Source organism: Ranitomeya imitator, chromosome 2 (assembly GCF_032444005.1).
Source record: "Ranitomeya imitator isolate aRanImi1 chromosome 2, aRanImi1.pri, whole genome shotgun sequence".
In the NCBI taxonomy this organism is placed as follows: Eukaryota; Metazoa; Chordata; class Amphibia; order Anura; family Dendrobatidae; genus Ranitomeya; species Ranitomeya imitator.
Window position 1 is genome coordinate 420,174,434 of NC_091283.1, and position 15,368 is coordinate 420,189,801.

The 15,368-nt window shown below is 43.7% G+C and overlaps 2 non-coding genes across 2 annotated transcripts; both read left to right on the plus strand.

The window, feature by feature from the left end:
• Positions 1-4,453: 4,453 nt before the first annotated feature.
• LOC138668070 (U2 spliceosomal RNA) lies at positions 4,454-4,648 on the plus strand. The gene has a single exon (XR_011319066.1). It is a non-coding gene; the product is annotated as a U2 spliceosomal RNA (small nuclear RNA).
• Positions 4,649-10,866: 6,218 nt separating this feature from the next.
• LOC138668096 (U2 spliceosomal RNA) lies at positions 10,867-11,055 on the plus strand. Its single transcript, XR_011319079.1, has one exon. It is a non-coding gene; the product is annotated as a U2 spliceosomal RNA (small nuclear RNA).
• The last annotated feature ends 4,313 nt before the right edge of the window (positions 11,056-15,368 follow it).

Sequence of the window (15,368 nt, forward strand, 5' to 3'; positions counted from 1 at the left end):
TTTTCTCAATTGGTGGGGAGAGAGGTTTTTGTTTTTATGAGGGGCAGCTTGAATTTTGCAGGAACTGTAACAAGTATGGACATGAGCGGAGTTGTTGTCCTCAGGAGGGGGAGGTGTGTAAAAATTGTGGTAGGACAGGACATAAAGTGAATGAATGTGCTGCAAAGAAGGTTTGTGATTTATGTGGAAGGGAGGGCCACTTTGCCAAGAAATGTGTGCTCTGGAAGACGGACAGATCCTTTGCTGATGTGGTGGGAGTTGGTCGGGAGTTTACACGTGCAAAAGGGGTTTATAGGGGCAGTATGAATAAGTCTGAGGGGAAACCAGGCGGGAGTGAGGTTAACAAAGCTGAGGGGGTTAAAACTCAGACTCTGACTCCCAGTGTGATTGTTGAGAATGTGGTGAAAGGTTTGGAGGAGGATGGGAGTGGTAGTAAGGCTAAAGAGGAAGACTGGCAGGTGGTGGGGAATAAAAAGTCAAGAAGGAGTCAGGGTGGAGCACAAAAAGGGTCTTCGGTGGCTTCTCAGAAGGTTGGGAGTGATAGTGTGACTGAGACAATATTTGGGGAAGTTTTGAATAGCTTCAATGATGGGGGTGATTGTCCTGACCCTGTTTCTAATGCAGATGAGATGGAATGCCAGGGGGAGGAAGATTCAGATGATGACCACACAATTACACCTGGACAAAGAGGAGATTCTAGTGAGGAGTGTTCAGATATGGAAGAAGTGTCTGAGTGGGATGATGTGGAGTCTTCCTCCAGTAAAAAATGCAAATGGGAAGAGGGAGATGTAGGTGCCCTGGGGAATTCTGGGACACCTGCTGATTTGCATGTTAACAGGGATTCTGGTGCAGAATCGCCTGACGTTGGTTTGGTATTGCAGAGAAAGGTGCTGGGTAGTCAAGGACAATCATAGGTTATTATGATGGCGTGTCTAAGTGTACTGCACCTTTTTGTGCTGATGAGTGTAATAGTTGCATCATGTAATGTGAGAGGAATTGGGTCAGTAGTAAGAAGAGCAGCAGTATTGGATGAGCTGAGGTCTGTGAAGGCTGATGTCATTTGTTTGCAGGAATGTGCAATAAAGTCAGCACCTTGTGAGGAGGAGTGGGCAGTGGGAAAAGCTTTTTGGTCTGTTTGCGCTGATAATAAGAATGAGGGGATTGGAATTTTACTTAAAAATAGTTATTTTAATGTCATAGAGTGTAAAGTTTTAGTTCCTGGCAGATGCATGGTTTTAGTCCTGGAGTTCCTGGGACACAGGATAAGAGTTTTTAATGTGTATGCTCCAAGTGAGAGGCGGGCACGTGTAACCTTTTTAGAAACTCTTAAGTTTTTAATGCCGGGGCGAGATTTTACAGTGGTGGCCGGGGATTTTAACTGTATTAGGAATGTCAAGGATCGTGAGAGCTCTTCAGACGTCAAGTTGGATGTTACTTCCAATATGATAAATGAGATTGTGAAGGATTTGCATTTTACTGACGCGGGACTTATGGTGAACGCTGATGAACGTTTCACATATGTAGCGGATAGTGGGCGGTGGCAGTCCCGTTTGGATTATGTTTTTGTGTCCGAGGGAATGAAGGTGGTCCAGTGTGAACATGTGAGGAGGAGTTTCTCTGATCATAAGATGGTCATAACAGAGGTGAGCGTCACGGATTCAGTGAGTTTTGGTAGAGGAGTATGGAAGCTAAATATAAGCTTACTGGAGGATGAGGAAGTGACTGAGGGCTTTAAAAAATTGTTTGGAGATTGTGTGGCAAAACAAAATGGCTTTAAGAATATTCTGGAGTGGTGGGACTGGGCAAAGGAAAGGTTTGCTGTTTTTTTTAAGCATATTTGCTATCAGAAAGTGCGTGAAAGGAAGGAAAGAGAAGCCAAGATGTTGAGTAGGTTGAATGTATTGTATAAATTTAAGAAAGCAGGGATGGAGGTGGAGGAGGAAATATGTAGGCTGAAAGAGGAACATAGGAAGTCATTATTGGAGAAGGGCAGAGCTATTGTGTATAATGCTAAAATTAAGCATATGGAGGAAGATGAAAAATGCACACGGTATTTTTTTAAAAAAGTTTTTTCTTCAAAAGGTTTTTTTAAATCTGTTTTAACGCCTGATGGGAGTGAGGTGGAGGGTACTGAAATGATGGAACAGATCTGTGACTTTTATAAAAATCTTTTCAATAATGATAGTAGAGCCACACAAGAAGAGATGGTGGATTATTGCAGGGTTCTAAGTAATGACATTCCTGAATGCAATGCTGGTTTTTTATCTGATGATGTTAAGGTGGAGGAAGTCAAATGTGCGATGGATGGTATGGCAAAAGGGAAAACTCCAGGGGGAGATGGGCTGCCTGTCGAGTTTTACATGGTGTATTGGCACATTCTATGTAAAGAATTTTTTCGGGTTGTGCAATATGTTTTTGATACTGGGATCTTGTCTCCCTCTATGTGTAAAGGGGTGGTAACTCTGATACACAAGAAGGGGGATAGACGAGATATTAAGAATTGGCGGCCGATTTCTTTGTTGAATGTTGATTACAAAATAATTGCAAAAATAGTTGCTAAACGGTTGAGTGAAGTAATTGGTTTTATGGTGGGTGACTATCAGGTCTGTGCAGTTCCTGGACGTAAAATCTCAGATAATTTAATTTTGTTGAGAGATCTGATTTTTTATGCTAATCTAAATAAGCAGGCATTGTTTGTAGAGTCAGTGGACTTTGAGAAGGCCTATGACAAGATCTCGCATCGTTACATGTTTTTAGTACTTGAGAGGCTGGGGGTTCCTAAGAAAATATTGAGAGTAATTAAAGGACTGTACACTGGGGCAAGTAGTCAGATTCTGGTGAATGGTCATGTGAGCCCTGGGTTTGGTATCCATTCGGGGGTTAGGCAGGGTTGTCCTCTCTCCCCATTGATTTTTATTTGTATGATTGAGCCTCTGCTGAAGTATGTACAGAAGGACAAACATGTGAGTGGAGCCTTTGTGCCTGGTGGAAATGGGAAGAATGTGAAGTCCTTAGGCTACATGGACGACGTGGCCTTTGTCTGTAGTTCTCAAGTGGATTTGAGAAGGAATAACTTGCACCTTAGAATTTTTTGTAGTATATCAGGGATGAGTATAAACTGGAACAAGTGCCAGCTATGCAATTTTGGAAGACAAGAAGATGTGGTGGTGGATGGAATCCGGGAAACAGAATGTGTGGAAATATTGGGGATGATTTTTGAGAAGGATCTGAGAGGAAAGGCGAGCTACAAAAAATTGGATGAAAGAGTGGAGACAAAGTTGAATTTTTGGAAGCTGAGGAGACTGTCTTTAAAAGGGAAAATTTTAATAATCAAGTCCGTTGTACTTCCATTGCTACTATACACCACAGTGATTTTTCCCCCTGGAGTTTTGTGGATTAGGAGGATGACAAGGAAGCTTTTTGTTTTCTTTTGGGGATCCAAGATGGAGAAGATAAGGAGGACGGTTGTCATGAGTAAAAAAGGCCTTGGAGGATATGACTTCCCCAATATTGAGACTTTTATTCGTTTACAGTATTTTTTAACAGTTTTTAAGATTTTACAGTGTAATAACCGGACAGCTGACATGTGCAGATATTTTGCAGGTTGGATGTTTGTCAAATGGGGCTGGTGTGAAAAAGACCTGAGGAGACCAGTGTCACAGATATTACCTTCATTTTATGTGTTTTTGAGGTCTTTTTATGATCAGAATAATTTGGGCCCTTTAGGCAAGCCTGATAAAAAGAGGATTATGCAGCATTTGAGAGACAAAGAAGTTTTAAGTGATGTGCCATATTGCACTTCTGCGCAGTCGCTGGAAGTATGGGAATTTTTTTGTGTACCTGGAGTTACTAATAGGCAAAAGGACATTGTGTGGCTCTCATTGCATCGTGTTTTACCTACAAAGTCTTTTTTGTGTGGAAGGGGGATTAAAGTGACGGAGCGGTGCCCAAGAGAAGGATGTGGAGGAAATGAAAATATTTGCCATGTTTTTTGGGAATGTTTTTTTGCAAAAGAAATTTTTATGCGTTTAAAGCGTTTTTTTTCTACACTGTGCGGGTTTAATGGCTTTGATTTTGAGCAAGCTTTTTTGGGACGAAATTTTAATGGACCCTCTAATGAGCGAATAACTTGGATACTGTGTGCGGTTTTTAAAGAAGTTTTATGGGATGTGAGGAACTTACTTATTTTTAAGACTGTTATTATTACTCCTGAAGAAGCTAAAAAGATTTTTTTATCCAGAGTTTTTTTGTGTTATCTGTGGGATAAGGATCGGTTGGGAGAAGAAGATGCTGAACGTTTTTGGTTTTTTCAAGATGGCAACAGCTGATGTAAGTACCCTCACTTGTTTTATTAGGTTTTGGTTTTGTTTTTGAGGTTTTTCCGCATGATGATTAATTGATCCTTGTGAGTCACAATACGTGAAATGATTAAGTATTACGCTTGTATATAAGGATCTTTTATCTGAGGAAAAAGAAAAAAAAAAAAAAAAAAAAATCTGTTCTTATCAGTTTAATATCTGATACGTCCCCTATTTGGGGACCATATATTAAATGGATTTTTAGAACAGGGAGCTGGAAATGGAGCTTGCTCTGTCCACTCCACGCATTGACCCGTTATTGCAGTATCTCCGGGAACAGTGCACCCCTTCTCTGATCCGGTTTCCAAAAACAGATTGAATTGAAATCAGCCCAGCAAGTTGTCATTTAACACTTTCTGAGAATTCTTTTCAGGGTCAAAGAAGCACGTTTCAGGTGGCAAATGTAGCAATTTGCTCAATTTCACTGGACCGTTTGCAACATTTCCTGTGCCTTGCTTTCACCTGTGCATGTTCAGCATTGGATTGCATCCAATATGCAATCAATCAAGCAATCAAGCAATCAATCAAGCAATCTTTGCTGGTTGCAACAGGTGTGTTAAGATGTAGGCCCGAATGAGGCCTTTGTAACAGTGTTGCTAATATATTGTGCCATCTACAAAATTAGGCCCCTGCCTGCTGTCTGTCAGCATGAAGTGTTTAAATTGAAGTATCCTACGAGTAGTTCGGCCATACATACTACATTTGTGACCGCATGCACAAATTCCTTTGTAAAACATTGGCTCCCTCTTGTGGACCACTACTGACTTTTAATTATGTGGTGTATGATATGTATTTCAATAAAGAAGGAAAAATGGTGTCTGTGATGGATGATCTTGAATGTGCTAGTCTTGTCTATTTTGTCTTGTACTGTGTGAGTAGTATTCTAATGCTTTTGACCAACTAGGTGCGCTGCTGCTGCCTGCCTGCCTGCCTGCCTGCCTGCCTGCAGTAGATAGAATCTGTGCACGGAACCTTCACCTGCTGCTGCTGTCACAATGGGGCCTTCAGCCATTGACTCCGGAACTCTCACGTGTCACAATGGGCTCTGGACCTATCTAAGGCAGAGAAAAATGGCGCCGTCTTCAGTCTGCTGCTGGAACAGCAGCAGACCACATGGTAGGGGGATTGTCTTTTTTTTAAAGGGGCAATTTGCAGACTTGCACTAATAGTTGCACTCTGGAGCGCCAAAGGGATGGAGGGTGTGTTCAGATGGGCGGAGTTATGCAGATCAGGCGGAGTTATGCAGATTAGGCGGAGTTAGGCAGATTTTTTAAAAACGCGTTGGGCCCAACTTGAACACACCCCCACACACCCCCACACACCCCCCACACACCCCCACACACACCAGAACTGCCATTTGAGAAGGTATCCAGAGTTTAGAAAAAAAATGTCTTCCCCTGGGCAATCATCTTTTGGGCTCTCTCCACAGTGGGTCCTGGTTGTAGGCCATGGGGCGTCCGGAGTGGCAAACCATTTCAGGCTATCGCTTCTCGGCCTTTTGGCACGATCTGTAGTGGGTCTGTCGGATGGCTGTCTGAGCGTTGACTCTTGGCCTTGTGGCATCGCCGTTTTACGGCTTAAGCCACATGCTGCTTTAGGGAGTTGACCAGAGGACACGACCAGCGATCATGGGACGTTTACGTTACGCAGGGCCCGGTGAGGCTCGTGTGAAATTTGGAATCCAAATCGATGTGGAGGAAGGAAAAGAAGATATCGTCAATCTCAGCTTTGTGGTGTGGAAGGTCCTGTTCGAAGTTCTCAACGTGAGGAAGGAGGAGATTCTGTGCCTGCAGCAGTTCAAGCGCAAGTATAATCTTGTTTTGACTTCCATGGCGGCATGTAATAATTTGTATGAATCCCTGAAAAGGAATCTGGAGCATTCATATCTGGATGGGCTGACCTTTGTCATTTTGTATGCTGCTAAGGAGATACCTCTGACAATTTTCATGTACAATCCCCATGTACAGCTGGAATTGATTTATGCCTTTTTAAGAAGGCATTGTTACATCTGTAAAGCTGGCGTTAAAGTTATGAATGAGGAGGATATATGGTCTGGAAAATACCGGCTAATGGTCACGTTTCGTGAGAGCCCTGATGAGCCAGGGGGTATCCACTATCCTCCTTTAAATTTTTCAATTGGTCGGGAGAGAGGTTATCTTTTCTTCCCTAATGCACCAATGTTTTGCCGGCATTGCAGGAGGTACGGGCATACACAAGAAGCCTGTAAAATAGATGTTATATGCAGGAAATGCAATGAGGAGGGTCATCTCTCCTCTGAGTGTAAAAACACCATTGTCTGCAACCTCTGTGGAGAGAAGGGGCACTCTTTCAGAGACTGTAAGTCACGTCCAGGTTCCTATGCAGCTGCAGCGGGGAGGAGGAGAGCACAGTCTCCGGCTCGAGCAGGTACATCAGCGTCTGCACCACTGTCCACTGCGGCCTTCCTGGATGAAGAGGAGGCACAGGTTTGTTTTCCTGAACAGGTTCGTGTAAACGAACGAGGAAATATGGAGTTGGCGCCTGAGCCTTTGGTACAGAAGGCTGTCTCTGTTGCCTCAGACGACAGCGATACTGAGACTGTAACTGGAGAAGGAGGTATGGAGGTATCCCTGGTGGGGGATTTTGATCCTGAAATGCTTGGCATGGCAGTCACATTGCAAGGGGAAGAGGAGATTGATTTGTCAAAAACACCAGGTGTTGATTGGGGTGCGGAGGTGTCAGACCCTGAGATGGAGGGAGGTCAGGGGGACTTTGACTTTCGGCGGAAAGACAGTAGCTCTGATGAGGAGGGAGGTTCTTCTAAGAAGAAAAAAAAAGTGGAGCTATCTTTTTCTCCATTGAGTGACTCCAGTATGAGTCCAGCTCGGGTGTACCCTACTGCATCTGTTCCCCAAGGTGACTCTTTTTTAGGGGAAGGTGCGATTCTCGACTTCTGCACATCAAGCGCCCTGCCTCCAGAAGGGCTAGGATAATGCATAAGTGGTTATGTTGTCGCACTTTGGGTCCCCAAATTGACAAATGGTGTCTCTACATTCTCTCAGCGTATTGTCACTGAATGTAAGGCAAATTAAGTCTGTGCCTAGGAGAGTGGCAATATTGGACTATCTGAGCAATCTGAATGCGGATGTGTATTGCATTCAGGAATGTGGGATTTCTGATCCCTTAAGTGACAACGTTTGGCCTTTGGGTCAGAGTGTGTGGTCTGGGTCGGTAGGTAATAAAAATTCTGGGGTGGGAGTTTTGGTGAATGGTAGAGGGGTTAAGGTGGAGAGTTACACCGTGGTGGAAGCAGGAAGGTGTGTAATATGTGAGCTCAATTGTAAGGGTTGGAGGGTGAGGGTGGTTAACATGTATGCACCGGTAGATAAGGGGGAGAGGCTGGAGATTTTTGAGAAACTGAGTTATTTTTTATCTGGGAAAATGCCAGTAATTTTTGTTGGAGATTTTAATTGTGTGACGGAGGGGGATAAGATGGATATTACAGGTAAAAGACTCAAGAGTCTTGTATCAGATTTTTCTTTTCAGGATGCTGCGGAGGTTATCCTTGGTAAGCCTCCTGCGACCTATAAGGCTGACAGGGGTGGTATAGAGTCTAGAATAGACCGTATTTTTTTCTCTCCAAATATTGTTTGTTGGGATTTCCAGCAGGAAGATGTCCCTTTTTCTGATCATGTGTATTTGAGAGCACGGTTGGAAGGTAAGTGTGATTTTGTGTATGGTGGAGGTGTGTGGAAGCTTAATGTGCGTTTGTTGGAAGATAAAAGAATTATGCGTGACTTTAAAAGGATGTATGTAAGATGGAGGAGTAAAAAAAGTGATTTCGTGAATGTGCTTGAGTGGTGGGATTGGTTGAAGTGTGAGATTGGTATTTTCTTTAAAAAGTGGGGTAGGCGGAATGCTGCTATGAATAGGGCAAAATTTAATGAGTTAAGTGTCAGATTGGAGTGGTTACGAAAGTTGAGGATAATTGGAGTGGATGTGGATGATTTGATGTGTCAGGTGAAAGATGAAATTAAGAAATTTATTGAAGTAAAAGGTAAAGAAATAATTTTTCGTTCTAAAATTGAACATTTGGAAAAAAATGAGAAATGTACAAGGTTTTTTTTCAAAAAAGTGCTTGGTAAGAAAATGGATATGCATGAGGTGGTGAATGGTGAAGGTGTGTGTGTAAGTGGTAAAGATGTGATGGATGAGGTTGTGCTGTTCTATAAGGAGTTGTATGGGGAAAAATGGTTTGATGATCAGATGCTGAAGGATGTGTTGGGGTGTTTAAATGGCCGATTGGGAGAGGATGAGTGTGGAATATTGGATGATGAAATTGTTTTGGATGAAGTTAAAAAAGTGGTTATGTCTGCTAGTAAGAATAAAACTCCGGGAAAAGATGGTTTGCCTGTGGAATTGTATGTGAAAGAATGGGATACGATTGGGGTCGACTTAGTGGAAGTGTGTCAGTATATGTTTAGGGAGAATGTGTTGAGTGATTCAATGAGAGAAGGAGTGGTGGTTCTGGTCTATAAGAAAGGTGATAGGAAGGATCTGGGCAATTGGAGGCCTATCACGCTTTTAAACGCTGATTACAAGGTTTTTAGTAAGTTGTTGGCTAATCGAATGAGGGAAGTGGTTGGTGGTGTGGTGGATGAAGATCAAGTGTGTTCGGTGCCGGGGAGAAGTATGACTGAGAATTTGGTTTTGCTGCGTGATGTGATTGGAGATTGTATGAGTCGTAAACAGAAATGTCTGGTTTTGTCAGTTGATTTTGAGAAAGCCTTTGACCGTGTGTCGCATAGTTTTATGTTTCATGTGTTGGCTAAGATGGGCTATTCGAGGAATTTTGTGAGCTGTGTTAGGAGTTTGTATAGTAATGTGACGAGTGAATTTTTGGTGAATGGGTGTTTGAGTGATAAAGTGAGAATTAAGTCTGGAGTACGTCAGGGGTGCCCTATGTCCCCTATTTTGTTTATTAGCGTGATTGAGGTGTTGATGTGTATGGTTAGGAAGGATAAGGTTATGAGAGGTGTGTTGATTCCTGGGAGTGGTGGGAGGGATGTTAGGATTTTGGGTTATATGGATGATGTGATGATAGTGAATGAGAGTATGGCTGCAATGAGTAGGGCAAGGTTGATATTAAGTCTGTTTTGTAGTGTGTCAGCCTTTAAGGTTAATTGGGCTAAGAGTTCTTTTAAATGTTTTGGTGATAGGAATGTTAGGATGGATGGTGTGAAATGTGAGGATGGTCCAATGAAGGTGCTTGGGATTAAGTTCAATGATGACTTGAAGGGAAATGAAAGTTGGGATGAGTGTGGGGAGAGAGTGGTGCGTAAATTGAATTTTTGGAGGTTAAGAGAATTGACTTTAACTGGGAAGGTCTTGATTATTAAGGCGGTTATTTTTCCTATTTTGTTATTTGTTGGGAATGTGTATCCTACTGCGTTTGTGAAAATGAGGAAAACTGAGAAATTGATTTTTAATTTTCTCTGGGGAAGTCGCATGGAGAAATTGAAGCGGGAGTCTGTGTATAAGTTATGTGTGAATGGTGGCTTGAATTTTTTGAGTGTTGAGTTCTTTTTGGGGATTAGTTATGTGAAAATGTTTGTAGTATGTTTTGGGAAAGGTAATAAGTGTGCTTATATGATGAAGTATTCAGCCGGATGGATGTTGTATGGTTTGAAGTGGGTGAAAATGGATGCAAGTGTGCCAGTTGCTTTTAAGTGTCCGATGTGGTATGCTTGTGTCGAGAAATTTGTTAGAAAGTATGATTTGTTGTCTGTTAGTATGAATGATTTTAGACAAAAAGGGAAAGTTGTTAGGATGGTGCGTGAGCGTGAGATTGCATGTGATATTAATGGATTGAGAGGTGAAGAGGTGCCAGAGATGTGGAAGAAATTAAGTATACAAGGTGTGACGAATAGACAGAGAGATATTGTTTGGATGATGTGGCATGATATTTTGCCTGTTAGGGATGTGCAAAAGAGGAGGGATTTAATTAAATCCGAGGTGTGTCCGAGGGATGGATGTGGTGCGAGAGAGCATGTTAGACATCTGGTTTGGGACTGTGATTTTGCGTATGCTGTATGGAAAGGTATAGGTGGTCTTTGTAAGGAATTGGCTGGTGTATCGTATCTTAATTGGAAGCTTGCTATGTTTGGAATGGGTGCATGTAGTAGGGTGAAGGATAGGATTTTATGGCTGTTGGTTGTATGTGTAATTGAAAGTATATGGGATGCGAGGAATTTGTTAGTTTTTAAAAGGAAGAAGATGTCTGTTAATGAATGTTTGAGTTTGATTCTGTCACGTATGTATGTGATTTACCTGTGGGACCAGAAACGAGGAAGTTTTATTGATGCTGAAGGGGTCTGGAAATTCAAGAAGTGGAGGTTTCTTGTGAAATTTAATTAGTGCCTTGTTGGTGTATTTGTGTTTTTATTTTGTATATATACCATGCATGATGAAGGCTGAGTATCATTTGAAGCTTTTTTAAGCGGATTTGATCGAGCATTGTGCTCTGCCTATCTGATTTGGTAAAAAAAAAAAAAAAAAAAAAAAATCTGTTCTTATCAGTTTAATATCTGATACGTCCCCTATTTGGGGACCATATATTAAATGGATTTTTAGAACAGGGAGCTGGAAATGGAGCTTGCTCTGTCCACTCCACGCATTGACCCGTTATTGCAGTATCTCCGGGAACAGTGCACCCCTTCTCTGATCCGGTTTCCAAAAACAGATTGAATTGAAATCAGCCCAGCAAGTTGTCATTTAACACTTTCTGAGAATTCTTTTCAGGGTCAAAGAAGCACGTTTCAGGTGGCAAATGTAGCAATTTGCTCAATTTCACTGGACCGTTTGCAACATTTCCTGTGCCTTGCTTTCACCTGTGCATGTTCAGCATTGGATTGCATCCAATATGCAATCAATCAAGCAATCAAGCAATCAATCAAGCAATCTTTGCTGGTTGCAACAGGTATGTTAAGATGTAGGCCCGAATGAGGCCTTTGTAACAGTGTTGCTAATATATTGTGCCATCTACAAAATTAGGCCCCTGCCTGCTGTCTGTCAGCATGAAGTGTTTAAATTGAAGTATCCTACGAGTAGTTCGGCCATACATACTACATTTGTGACCGCATGCACAAATTCCTTTGTAAAACATTGGCTCCCTCTTGTGGACCACTACTGACTTTTAATTATGTGGTGTATGATATGTATTTCAATAAAGAAGGAAAAATGGTGTCTGTGATGGATGATCTTGAATGTGCTAGTCTTGTCTATTTTGTCTTGTACTGTGTGAGTAGTATTCTAATGCTTTTGACCAACTAGGTGCGCTGCTGCTGCCTGCCTGCCTGCCTGCCTGCCTGCAGTAGATAGAATCTGTGCACGGAACCTTCACCTGCTGCTGCTGTCACAATGGGGCCTTCAGCCATTGACTCCGGAACTCTCACGTGTCACAATGGGCTCTGGACCTATCTAAGGCAGAGAAAAATGGCGCCGTCTTCAGTCTGCTGCTGGAACAGCAGCAGACCACATGGTAGGGGGATTGTCTTTTTTTTAAAGGGGCAATTTGCAGACTTGCACTAATAGTTGCACTCTGGAGCGCCAAAGGGATGGAGGGTGTGTTCAGATGGGCGGAGTTATGCAGATCAGGCGGAGTTATGCAGATTAGGCGGAGTTAGGCAGATTTTTTAAAAACGGGCCCAACTTGAACACACCCCCACACACCCCCACACACCCCCCACACACCCCCACACACACCAGAACTGCCATTTGAGAAGGTATCCAGAGTTTAGAAAAAAAATGTCTTCCCCTGGGCAATCATCTTTTGGGCTCTCTCCACAGTGGGTCCTGGTTGTAGGCCATGGGGCGTCCGGAGTGGCAAACCATTTCAGGCTATCGCTTCTCGGCCTTTTGGCTAAGATCAAGTGTAGTGACCATATAGTTGCTGCCTTGGTCTTGACTGGAAGGTGCCTGGGGTACCCGGCTCCTTGGCCTGGGGGGATTGTCTCACTTATGGTGGGACTTCACCCCCCTGCTGCTATTAGGGAGCTGGATTAGTCCCCAGGCAACGAGTTGCGATCCCCCGGCGAAAGGCCGAGCCCGTCTTCACGGCAAGCCTTAGCCAAAACTGCTGCGATGCCATGCGAATGGCAATTCTTGTCTGGCGCCGGCCAGATAAGGAACTCGATTAAAATCGAGGTTCCAGAAAACCATGTCGGGTACGACAACCCCCGAGAGTTCTACTTACAGGTTCTAAGGAATCTACTGGGCGTGAAGGAGAGTGACGTTTACTGCCTGCAGGAGAAGGGGCAGAACTCGTATGTCCTAACGCTGGCAACTAAGATTGTTTGCCAAAACTTCTATGAGCGAGTTAAGGGCGAGCGTTTCAGCAAGCTGTTGGATGGAGTGGTCTTCACGGCTCTGTATGGCGAGCTTGACGTACCCCTCGTAGTACATATGTTCAACCCTCATGTGTCCCGAGAGGATATTGAGCTCTACCTGAACAGATACTGCACGTCTGTAAGGTACACGGGGAACGTCAAAGGGAGAAGCGGTTTCTGGAACGGGAAACGGCGCTTTATGGTACGCTTTAGAGCTGACCCTGGGGGTGTAGAAGGCCTTATGCACCCCCCCTCCACAGTGGTGCTGGGGAGAGACCACGGCTATCTGTTTTACAACGGACAGCCGCTCAGATGCCGAAAGTGTGGCGACCTTGGTCACTTGCAAAGTGACTGTAAAAATGAGCGGATGAGTCAGTGCCACAACTGTGGTAAATGGGGTCATGCCTCAAAGGACTGCACAAACGAAAAGACCTGCAGTAGTTGCGGACGGGCTGATCACCTGTTCAGCAATTGTCCTATGCGGACAAGGTCTCGTGGTGGCTATGGGGCGTCTGCGGCTAGTTCCACAGGGGCCCCAGCTGATGCAAGCAGGGCAGGCTCAGTGGTCACCGGTGTGAGCTTTGCGGACATCACTGCGGGTCTAAAGCGGTCTGACTCAGTTGAAGCTCGGACGGTACCCAAGTCTAATGACTCGGCTCTCACAGCCGTAGCGGTACCCGTGCCTACTTCTGCAGGTGTCCAGGTTCCGCCTGGCGGAGAGGGGGCACTTCCTCAGAGGAGATCTGAGAAAGATCAAAAAAAGAGGCGTGTATCCAGAGCGGTTGGTGCCATTCCTGATGTCCATCCGGAGGTCCCTGCTGATGACCATGCTGACGGTGGATCGGATGTCTGTCCTGAAACCTGTCCAGAGGCCCAACCAGATGCCAATCCAGAGGGATGTCCTGATGTTTGTCCAAAGGATGGAGGCCATGAGTCAACTGGTGATCCTGGTGCCGGACCTGCTCGTCACCCTGTTCTTGGGGATACATCTGTCGGAGGCCCTGACGGGGTTATGGACATTCCACCAGCTGCAGAGCCTGGAAAGAACCCTGCGGACCAGATGGATCTCAGCATCTGTGGTAAGAGGAGCCGTGAGGAGACTCGGGAGGAGGGAGGCCCACCTGAGTCATCTCGTAAAATCTTTCTGGCTGTTGCTCCACCTCTCCTCAGCCCAGAAAGGACTAATGTAATAGAGGAATATACGGACTCCGAGGATACTGCCAGTTTAGTGACTGTGGCATCTTTATCACCTGCCGTATCACAGATTATCGAGTCTGATGCTGAGAGCCAAGAATCATCATAAAAAGACTTAACATGGCAGACATCCACATTGCCTCACTGAATGTGAGAAGTTTAAAGAGCCCCACTAGGAGGGCTGCTTTGTTTACATGGATAATGACTTTGAGTTTTGAGGTCTTTTTCCTGCAGGAATGCGGTATTGATCATGGACTTTCATATTCCAACCTAATTAAAGACTGGACAGCAGGACCCTCTGTCTGGTCAGGGTCAAATGAAAATAAAGCTGCTGGGGTTGGGATTTTATTCAAAGGCCAAAATGTAAATATCTTATCTGTCACTGAAATTATTCCAGGCCGTGCCTTATTAGCCCACGTTGTTTTAAATGGTTTTACCTGTCGTCTTATGAATATTTATGCATCCCCCGAGAAAAATGAACGTGCCTCCCTTTTTAATGACATATCTTTGTTTTTAACAGGTCCATCTCCAATAATAGTGGGAGGGGATTTTAATTGTGTCATGCTGGGAGAGGGGCGGAGTGGTGGTGATGGGGCTGGTAGAACAGACAAAACATCTAGTCTGTTAAAACACCTAGTGACAGATCTTAAATTACTAGATACATGGAGGAAGTCCCACCCTTCTGACCCAGGATATACGTGGAAGGGTAGAGGGCTGTCTTCTCGCATTGATTTTATTTTTTGTTCTAATGATGTTTTTAAATCCAGTAACGCAGGGCTAATGGAAAACATCTTTTCTGATCATGCATTGCTACATACCAACCTGCAGGTTCCTGGGGATGCAAATGTAGGGAAAGGTATGTGGAAACTTAATACTCTCCTTTTAGAAGACGAGTTGGTAAGGGCAGACTTTATAGCCAAATATAAATCTTGGAGGGGGCGGAAACACCCAAAACAGAGTATGCTGGGATGGTGGGAGTGTGTTAAAACCCATATTAAAGTGTTTTTTTATCAAAGTTGGCAAAAGAAAGGCACGGGAAAAAAGAAAATGTTTTAGAGATTTTAATGTCAGGTTGCAAACTCTCCATAGGCTTAAGGAATGGGGAGTGCCTGGTGTGGATGGCGAGATGGCCAAAATCCAGACTGAAATCCACAAATTCCTGGACCAAAAAGGTAAAGAGGTCATCTTTAGTGCCCGTGTAAAATACTTGGAAGAGGGTGAGTCATGCTCGAGGTTTTTCTTTAAAAAAGTGAATGACAAAAAACAAATGATTGTGGAATTGGAAGGAGAGACCTCCATTGGGTGCATTTTAGAGAAAACTTTTAATTTTTATAATGATCTTTTTAGCATTAAAAATATTGATGAGACCATGCTTTTAGGAAATCTTAATGTTTTATCCCAGTTTTTAAATAAGGAGGACCAGGAGTTTTTAGAAAACAATGTTTTAACA